This window comes from Vanellus vanellus, assembly GCF_965231255.1.
Source record: "Vanellus vanellus genome assembly, chromosome: Z".
NCBI classification, from domain to species: Eukaryota; Metazoa; Chordata; class Aves; order Charadriiformes; family Charadriidae; genus Vanellus; species Vanellus vanellus.
The window spans coordinates 61,937,124-61,947,377 of NC_138908.1; the positions used below are offsets into that span (position 1 = coordinate 61,937,124).

Genomic DNA, 10,254 nt, shown 5'->3' on the forward strand with positions numbered 1-10,254 from the left:
GTGTATGCCAGATAGGACTGCTCTTCTAAAATGAGAAAAACTTAATCCCATTTTAGTAAAGTTTAAGTTCTGGTACTTGTCCAAGTAAGGGAAACTTAGTAGTCTAACCATCCTATTGGATCATGCAGGCAACAGTCAAGCACTCTTGAGTAAAACCAGGACAAGTTGCTAGCTATTTATCTTAATATATCTTTAGACACATACAATATAAAGCAAAATATTCAATCTATGTTATTTAAATCATTAAAGCACACAGGTTTAACAACCTGAAGCACACCTTACTTCAGCAGTATAGAGTTGAAGATAGGAGTACTCTGAATGCCTGCAGCGGTATTGCTTAATTTAATTAAAATCAGTTCACTGTTAGTGTTTGTAAGCAGTCTCTTTTTTTTTTTTTTAACTATTTTAGTAATAGTTATGAATTACTGGATTACTTTGCTGTTGCATTCCTTTATATGGTCATCTTCATGTTTTCAGAGGCTACTTATTTCCAGCTGTGAAAAAAAATTGTTCAGTATGAAACAGCTGCATGTTAAGTTTTAGTTCACCATGTGCCTAAAAAGGCACTTCAGCCACTAGGAGGAAAAAAAAAACACCTGTACGCTTAAAGAAAGGTTTTGCCCCCTTTTTTTTTTTTTTTCTTCCTTACAGTAAATCAAACTACAAATCTTAATCTGAAGGGAGAGCAAGACAATTTACACATACCTCAGTAGGAACCTTACCTTCCCCTCTCCCCAATTATTCAAGTAACAGAAACTTCAAGAAAAGTCAATCGCTTGTTTATTGTTGCCTTGCAAAGAAGAAAGTTGAAAGGACTTAATTCAATTTGCATTTCATAAAGTTTTTGAAGAAAGACATAATTCACCTCTTGCGAGAGACATGGTCTCATGCAGTCAAGCATTGACTGCTTTCAGTACTGCTGCTTCCTCCTTAAACAAACAGTTCCATAAAATGGGTTGAAGTTTAGTCTCAGTTTAGCGTTGGTGTGACAAATCCTATTATCTCTTGATGCTGCCTAGAAAAAGTAGAAAAAACCATTAATACACATTGCTTTGTTAACAATGCTACTGAAAATAAGGTCTGACTAATCCTCATCAAGAAGTTGTGTGCCTTTATTGAGTAGGAAGACTTGTATTGAGCTAAACAGGGCTTTTCATCCCCTACCTTAGTGACCTCTTAGAAAGCTTTAAGTACAAATGAGATAGGTGAAAGCCACCAATGGTGTGCAAGCCTTATGTGCAAATGCAGTACTGCTTTCCCTCATGTCAGGAGGGGAACATGAGTTGCTATTGCATTATTATAATTTTGGAGGCTATAACCAGTAAGATACAGCATGAAGTTTAACTGTCTTACCTTCTCAGTCCTCCAACCATCCTGTTGTCTTTTCCAATTTATGATACTTAATCACTTAGACAAAGTTGTTTTTCTATACATCCAAAATTTCAGCATTTTACTGTGTGTATATATAAATATTGCCAGTGAAGACATATAATCTTAAAGCTGTTAATAATATTTTATATAAACAAAGCATTTTCTGTAGTCCTAATAGCAAATTCTGCAAAGCACCAACTTGCCAAACATTTCTGAAATTTAAGATAAACTAAGAAGAGCAGGTACATACCTATCTTCAGTGCTGAACAACCCAGCTGGCAAGTAAGAACAGGGAGCACGTTCATTATTTGTGAAAGCCACTGGACTAAACACCTATGCCAACAGGGGCTCTGAGCTCCTGTATACATACGAGATATTTTTACAAAACATACCATACATGAACTGGAATTCCTGTTTTAGCAGGAACAGCCCCTTTGCTGCTGCAATGGGTTGTATGAAGGGTACCTGACAGGGGCTTTCACCCACTAGATAACAAATCCATAGGAGTGGGAACAAATGTCAAAAATAGCATCCTGTTGCAAAGCAGATGTACTTAAACTGCATACCAACAAATTCTGTTCTATACGGACTTTTTATATCTTTGTGACCGCTGAACGTGGGGCTTTCCCTCTCATCCAGTTGCTGTCTTACAAATGTTTTTCACCTGTGTCTGGTTTCAATCCGGCAGTTCGCTTCTGTCGATGAACCTCCCTGCGTACGGGTTTCTGTAGCGCCGACCTCGCTGCAGCCCTGCAGGGCACTGCCCGCTCTCACCCGTTCGCGCTCCAGCGCTCCGCTGTTACTGCAGTACTGCAAACGGAGCACAGGCTGCTTCTTCGGCGGCTGCCCGGGTAAGCCCGGCGCGGGTGGGCGGGGGGAAACGCGGGTTACGGCCTGGCTGCCTCGCCGGCACGGCCTTTCCTGTGCCCACAAGCGGCTTTGTGCCGAGGGGGGCCGGGCAGCACCGCCGGCCCCTTCCCTCCCCATCCACCCCCGGCGCCGAGCCGCCCGCCGCGGAGCCCGGGGAGCCGCGCGGCCCCGTCGCCGGCCCGGCCCGCCACGAGCGGCCTTTACCTCGCTGCCCGACCCGCCGCCATCTTGTCTCGTCTCGTCCCCTCCGCCCAGTGGCCGCGGCGCGGCGCTCTCCCCGCGGCCGCAACGCGCGGGGGCGGCCGAGGGAGGAGCGCGGCCTGCCCAGCCCGCCGCCGCCGCCACCACCGACCGGCGTCGGCGCCTGCCGTTTGTCCTCGGAATTGCCTCTCCGCCTCCGCTTGCCCGTCTGCCTGCCTGCCGCCGGGGCCGAGCGCCGGCTGTCCAGCCTGGCCGTGGTCTGCCCAGCCTGGCCGTAGGCTCAGGAGCTCCGGGAAAAGCAGAGAATTGGGATGTGCCCCCGGGTTGGCAGCAGATGTGGCACCCTGCAGCTGGGGAGGAGCAGGAGGGGAGGGACAACATGACCAGAGGCAGAACAGCCACAAAAGAAAACGAGATCCACATATACTAGTTTAAAAAGACATCTACATGACTTTTTATGACCATTTAGGATCATAAATTATCTTTGGAAAGAATGAGCAGAGCTTCAGGAGTGATCCTGAGAAAGACATGCCAGGAGGAGCCAGCGCGACCCACCGGGGGAGCCGGCACAGCAGTAGCCTCAGCTGGATGGTGGGACAGCACAGCACATGGTCCCACCAAGAGCTGACTCTTAACCTGCCGTTCTCAGCCCTTCTGTTGTGAATGCCCTACAGCCCCTACTGTTCAGCCTCCCACTGCTCTCCCTCCGTGTTCCCTCCCTTTTCTACCCAAGGGCGATTAATGGTGGGCTGGCCTTGTCTTAGTAGGCTTAGGTCAAACCTGGTTGCCACTGCAGACAGCATGCTTTGGCCAAACCTCAGCTGTTGGGCTTTGTGAGACTAAAACGTCTGCACAGGTGGTGAGGATAGATTTTTTAGCACCTTGGGTCTTGCACTAACATCTGTTCATCTTCAACATTTTCTCCATGGAGCCCTTTACTTTCTTCTTCCCTTTTGTTTCCCCTAGCTGTTTTTTTTCTTCTAGATCATCAGTTTTCTTTGCTTAGCTACTTCCTACCCACTGAAAAAAAGATCAAAGTGCTGATTAAATAAAATGGTGATTCTTGCTTGAGTTAACAACTATCACACTGCTCACTGGATTGTCAGCCTGTACCACCATCAGGCAGGAATAGTCTCTAACTTTCCCAGCAATATTGAGTTAAGCCTTAGTGTGACTCAAAATCATAGTTGCAGTTCCTTGACTTTCTTGGCAAACCTCTGATCTTTCTGTTTGATCCTTTATCTGAACAATGGGAATAACAGTTGTTTTCATTCCCTCTTTAGAGATATTAAAAAACTGTCTAGACACGATCCTGGGCAACCGGTTCTAGGTGGCCCTGCTTGAGCAGGGGGTTTGGACAAGATGACATCCAAAGGTCCCTTTCAACTTCAACTGCTCTGCAATTCTGTGATTACCACAGAAGGTGTGGTGAGGAACCAACTGGCAGCTGGGTACTACAGGAGTGGAGGCCATAGACATGTCTAGGCATGCAGAAAGAAGTCTTGAACTAATGATAGCAAGAAACAAACAAAAAACCCAAGGAGAGTGGGCAGTTTAAGACTTAACGGAAAGAAGTAATCTGCTGTCCAGCCTGCCCTTCACCAGCTATCTTTGAGGTCAGGATTCATGACCCAGAAGAGGTGAAGCTGCAAAAACAGCAAGCACGTGATGAGTCTGGTAAATATTAGAAAGGAGTTTTGGAAAGTATGGAAGCAGCTATTCTTTAGTGTAAATGTCAGCCTGTGTTGGAAAGACTAGAACAAAACTCCATCAAACCTTACCTGAAGCAGTTGGTGCCACCATGGCAGCAGGTGCCGTAGGCCAACAGCCACCTCCAGCCTGGCAAGTCCAGTGTTTCTCTGTGCAGCACAACAAAGAAACAATATGTTAAAAAAAAAGTGATACAATACATGAGTAAGTGGCATGGTGCTGAGCCTTTTTGGCTTTTTGGAACATTGTCACATGCTTTATAAAGAGCAATTCTCTGTTGCATGACACTATGCAAAGTCCTGGTATTCCCAAACTTTTGCTTAGAAGGAGGTGTGGATAGGACTATTTATTTGTAGACAATTGCTCAGTGTTGTGTAGGTGGACTGATCCTCCACAAAGGCAGTGGCAGGGAAAACACTGCTGAGGTGTTTCTGAGGTATGTTTTCTGTTCAGAGATTTTTTTTGAGGGATTTTCTAATCTGTGTCAACCAAGAGGTGGGGTTTTTTTGGCTGTGATTGCTGTGGGAGCGCAGAGCTTCTTGGCAGGGTGGGTTGTTTGACCATGAGCAGTTGTTAAGCTTTCTACCAACGAAGTCAGTTTGACATGGAAAAGGTAACCAGGTAGCACTAGGGATGGCCTTCTTCTGTTTGTTCTGTTTGAGCACAAGATAATTAGGTGGACAAGGGCCCCGTCCAGCTTTTTAGAGCTTGTTTAAAGCATTCCATGAGAAGGAAAGCGTAGTTGGGATGTTCTTCAAAAGTGTGATTTTTTTTTTTTAAGACAGTAGTTCCATTTTTCATTTTACCATATAAATGCTTCATTTTAGACATCTGTCTGTAGACAGCAAAGACTCAACTTGGAAATTTCGCACAGTACACACCAGGAGGAAAATCACACATTCTTTAAAATAGCTTTGTCCACTACATGTCTTTAGTGTCAGATTTTGGAGGTACTTAAAGAAGGATGGCTCTTCTGGTGAATTTGCAATATTTGGGGTTTGTTATGGGATTGAGATATTCTGTGCATGTTTTGGCTTGATGGAGAAATAAGTCTGAAAGATGACCGTGAGTTCCAGCTGTGTGTGCTCTCCCACATGTCTGTACATGTGGCACCCTGTAGAGTCCCTGCCGCTGGGCTGATGGTTGAAATCTGCACCTTGTTTGCTCAAATATCCATTTACGTTGAATTTTGCCACAGCTAGAGTTGAGTGGAAACTGAATGTGGTTTTAAGCTTGTAATCATTCTCACGTTGGGTAGTCACTGCTTGTTTTTCCTCAGACCTTCTGCAAAAATCAAGGTTAGCTGGTTCTTCCAAGGCTGTAGATTTGGAGTTATTCAAGGGATGGTGGAACGTTGCAAAAATGTTTAAACAACTGTCTGCAAAATGTGACGTGAGCCTCACCTGTTTCCTCATTGTCCTGTGACCTGCATTCAGGAAAGTATTTCCTTTCCCCTAGACACTGCTGACACCTGGCTATGGTAATATTCAAATTCCCAGTATTCACCATTAAAACTAATGAGCTGTTGAAGCTTAGCTAAATCACTTTAGTCATTACAAATAAAGATTAAGAAGGCTTAACTGAGTGTAAGGCTCATTTTTAAATGCTGCAGTGGATGTGTTGTCAGGAGACCTTTAAGTTGAGATCTCAGTACACTTGAAGAGGCCTCCTGTAACAGCTGGCAGGATTATGAATAGCTGCCACAACTGATTTAAGTAAAGAATGTGTTTTCTTGGGGGATTTTAACTAATGAGTCATGTCATTTTGTTCACTTTAGTTTTTATTTGTTGCACTTTGAAAGGAAGAAGTTTTTGTTATGCAGACATGAATGCAGACAGTGTGCCTGGGTTTGAGAGCTCGAAAAAGCAGCCTACAAATTCTGGAATGTAAGAGCGGGAGTCTCAGCTGGGATGTCACCGTGTCTTCGGTCAGTGCATGGTAACCTGCATCAGCTGATGATCTGGCCCCAGATGCTCGTAGGCCAGTGTTAGTAAATAGATAACAGCGTGGGTGTTGGTACAGAAGTCTACACACATACACATATGCCCTAACTCTGGTGGAGTTAAGCTGGTGGAAAAATTAAAATATTTATGTCAGACATCGAAGGAACAACACAAACCCAAACTGAGAAATGTGTTCCTCTTTCACAGCACCATCCTCCTGCCAAACTGTATGTGTGGCGCTACAGCAATTAGCCAAGGAAGATCTTTCTATTGTCATTCATTTAGAAGCCCTGGTATGTTTGCTCACCTAACTGAAGCATTTACCCCCTGCTTGTATTCAGAATTTTGGGTGACAGCTGCACTAATAGTTGGCATAATCATAGTGCCAGCCAAATTGCAGCAATGTTACAGGTGTCAGGATGCTTACTTATTTTCAAAACACTGCACATTTCAGATTGCGCATTTCTCATTTGAATAATTACATGTTTTATGTTCTTTTACATGCCGTTAAATAGTCTAGAGCCTTAAAATCCATAACTCTTGACAGCTGCAGCAGCACAATTTTTACTGGCTTCAGTTGGAGTGACTCAATCATCTGACAATTAGCAAAGATTTTACAAAGCATATTTTGGAATCTACAAGGCTCATTTAGAGTAAAAAATCATTTTCTGCAAAGTGAAGATAGCAGTCTTCACTTTCGGCTTTCATAGTGGTATTTTTTGCCAGCTACTCACCACTGTAAGATTCTGTTTACGTCAGAATAGGATATCATTTCGTTGATGGCTTGCATCTATTTTTTTTTTTTTTATGACAGTACCTCTTTGGGTTCAATGCAGTTACTTGAAATTTACGCTAGTATTAATAAAAGGAGAAATAGGTCCCCAGCCCTAGATCCTCAGAATGGGAGGCAGTAACCAAAACATGGCTGAGCACACTGATAATATCCCACACAAAATCGACATGAAGAGTATGTTGTTAACATTGTAGTCAGGCCCTCAAGTGTTGCAGAAATGCAAGAACTACAGTTGCCTGAACATTTATCAGAATTTCCAGCTGTTGAATGCTTAACTGCATGATACTAACAGTGTTGTTTCAATGCAGTTTTCTTGCTTCATGATTTAATGTATAATTATATTCTCATGCCCTCTTTACTTCCAAAGTTCCTTTACAGCATTTATTGCACAGGAGGGAATGTGTTTAGCTAGCAAGCAACTGGATCATATGTTTTCTCCTCACTTTCCCTTTCACCACTCACAATTGCTCTTCACCTCTTCTGTCCTGCACCAAAAATTCCATGCTTTTCCTTGGACCATCCCTTCTTTTCATTATTAGGATACCCATGCTGCCCACACTGCACCATCCATGCTACAGCAGTGCAGTTACAACTAGTGCATGAACATGAGGCTGAAGAAGCTGCAGCTTCTTTTGTGACTTCAAAGTCACCTACTATTTTAAAGTCACAGAATCATAGAGTCATAGAATGGGTTGGGTTGGAAGGGACCTGAAAGATCATCTAGTTCCAACCCCTCTGCCATGAGCAGGGACAAGTTCCACTACACCAGGTTGCTCAAAGCCTGGCCCTGAACACCTCCAGGGATGGGGCCTCCACACCTTCCCTGGGCAAACTGTTCCTCACCACCCTCACAGTAAAGAATTTCTTCCTCATATCTAATCTAAATCTACCCTCTTTCAGTTTAAAATTGTTACCCCTCATCCTATCGCTACACTCCCTAATAAAGATGGTCCCTCTCCATCTTTCCTGTAGGCTCCCTTTGGACCCTTCTCTTCTGCAGGCTGAACAACCCCAACTCTCTCAGCCTTTCCTTATAGGGGAAGTGCTCCAGCCCTCTGATCATCTTCATGGCCCTCCTCTGGACCCACTTGAGCAGGTCCATGTATTTCTTATGCTGGAGGCCCCAGAGCTGAACACAGTTGTCCAGGTGGGGCCTCACCAGAGCAGAGTAGAGGGGGAAAATCACCTCCCTTGACCAGCTGGCCATGCTTCTTTTGATGCAGCCCAGCATGCGGTCAGCTTTCTGGGCTGCAAGGGCATATTGCTGGTTCATATTCAGTTTTTTATTCACCAGTACTCCCAAGTCCTTCTCGGCAGGGCTGCTCTCAATCCACTCATCACTCATCCTGTATCCATGTTTGGGATTGCCCCAACCCAGGTGCAGGACTTTGTACTTGGCCTTGTTGAACTTCATGAGGTTTGCATGGGCCCACCACCTCTCAAGCCCGTCAAGGTCTCTCTGGATGGCATCCCTTCCACACCACTTGGCTTGGTGTCATCCACAAACTTGCTGAGGGTGCACTCAATCCCACTGTCCACGCCACTGACAAAGATGTTAAATAATACTGGTCCCAGTATGGATCCCTGAGGGACACCATTCATCACTGCTCTCCACCCGGACATTGAGCCATTGATTACAAGTCTTTGAGTACGACCACCCTTATCCACCGAGTGGTCCATTCATCAAATTCATGTGTCTCCAATTTAGAGACAAGGATGTTGTGCAGGGACAGTATCAAATGCCCACACAAGTCCAGGTAGATGCCATCAATCACTCTTCCCTTATCCACCTATGTTGTAAACCCATTATAGGAGGCCACCAAATTTGTCAGGTGTGATTTGCCCTTAGTGAAGCCATGTTGGCTGTCCTGTTGGCTATTCATGTATTTAAAGCTAATCCACATGCTTTAGTGCTTTGATGTTCAAAACCATTCTTTGAAGGCTCTGAGCAGTACATGGCTAGTGTCTTACTCTGCTTCAGTCTTCCAGAAGAGGTGAAAACCCAAGATCTTAACTTCTTTGGCTGTTAAAGTTTCCATAATGTTTTCAGCACACATGGATGTATTTTTTTGAAAATTGCAACTCCATAAGGATAAATTCTCCCTGCTTTAAGTTTTCTCTACTCTCTTCATTGTTGCTTCATGTCAGAAGTGGTCACGCAGTAGCTATGCACTGGCATACAATTGCCTGGTTCCTGTAAGACAGCGGCACTGTTACCAGCAGTGCAAAAGGTGAAGACCATTTTATCATCTCCAGCATGGCCATATTAGTGGGGTTTACAATTAGAGCAATGGCACAGAGGAGTGCACCTGCACAACATCTCCCAGGTGCAAAAGAGATTTTTGCACTGGCTTGACATGGGCTGTTATGGGGAGTTGAGGCAGAGGTACACTGAGGGGGTGCAGAGAGTCTGTTGTCACCAATCTGGTGGCTTCAACAGCCTTTATAATTGCAGTCACAGCTGGAAATGCAGCTGCTTGTCTGGCTGATGATCAGGGGGACAAGAGAACTGGGTTTCCTCAGGTTGAAAGAGTGACTTATACATCTCTGCCCTCATGCTTCTGCAGAACAAAGCCCTTGTTCTGCATGTAGGAAGAGCTGTAGAAATTCTGCAAAGGCTGATTTCAGCAAGTGAGTGCCAGTGGTTTTCCCAATTATTTACAGCTTCATCCAAACAGCCTGAGCATTCATTTGGACTTCAGACACCCCCTTTTCTGTGCATCCCCACCACCCACCTTGTACAGTGCCAGAAGCTGGTAGTCTAGAGGACCATAGCAAGAATGACTAGAGGGTTGGAAAACATTGTTGGGAATTCGAGCTGAAGAATTTGGTTTATTTGTCCTAAAAAAAGAGAATAATGAGTAGACATGGACAGAGACTTTGGAGTCATGGATAGTAACCAGTTATATGCCAAATCTATGAGGGAAAGAACAATTATAACCGAGCCTATTATGCAGCAAAAGATGACTGGGTTTGGAGAACTTTCCCCTTCCATGGGCCAATGTCATGAAATCTCCAGGCAGAGTGCAAATTTATAACAGCAAGTTGGACAGCTGTCTCCAGTGGGTCCTCATCTTGTACCAGGTCCTGCCTCCAAGGTCGCAGCCAGGGTACATCTCACGGAGCTTCTTCCAGGCCTATTCTCCCTGCTGTTGCGTGCTGCAGGGAACGTGTACAGGAGCGACCTAGCAATGTTGTTGGATCACTCAGGTAAGGATCGGATTGTGCCTCAGGTAGGTGTCAGATCAGTTCACCTCTTGAAGTTCTCTCTGTCCTTATTGTCTTATAGTTAGAATCTTAGCCTTTTTTGTTAGCATTAAAGTTAGGCCTGCTAACTATTGGCATTAGCTGAACTTCTGATACAGG

The 10,254-nt window shown here is 44.7% G+C and overlaps 2 long non-coding RNA genes across 3 annotated transcripts; one reads left to right on the plus strand and one right to left on the minus strand.

Moving 5' to 3' along the window:
* Positions 1-443: 443 nt before the first annotated feature.
* LOC309682955 lies at positions 444-2,488 on the minus strand. Of its 2 annotated transcripts, none has more exons than XR_014270174.1 (3): positions 2,446-2,479; positions 2,036-2,292; positions 444-1,015 (listed from the first exon to the last, which is right to left on the minus strand). It is a non-coding gene; the product is annotated as an uncharacterized lncRNA (long non-coding RNA). The 2 variants fall into 2 exon arrangements; XR_014270175.1 differs by having other exon boundaries at positions 461-1,015; positions 2,036-2,214; positions 2,446-2,488.
* On the plus strand, positions 2,184-10,003 carry LOC309682956. The gene is made up of 3 exons (XR_014270176.1): positions 2,184-2,222; positions 5,958-6,038; positions 9,973-10,003. It is a non-coding gene; the product is annotated as an uncharacterized lncRNA (long non-coding RNA).
* The last annotated feature ends 251 nt before the right edge of the window (positions 10,004-10,254 follow it).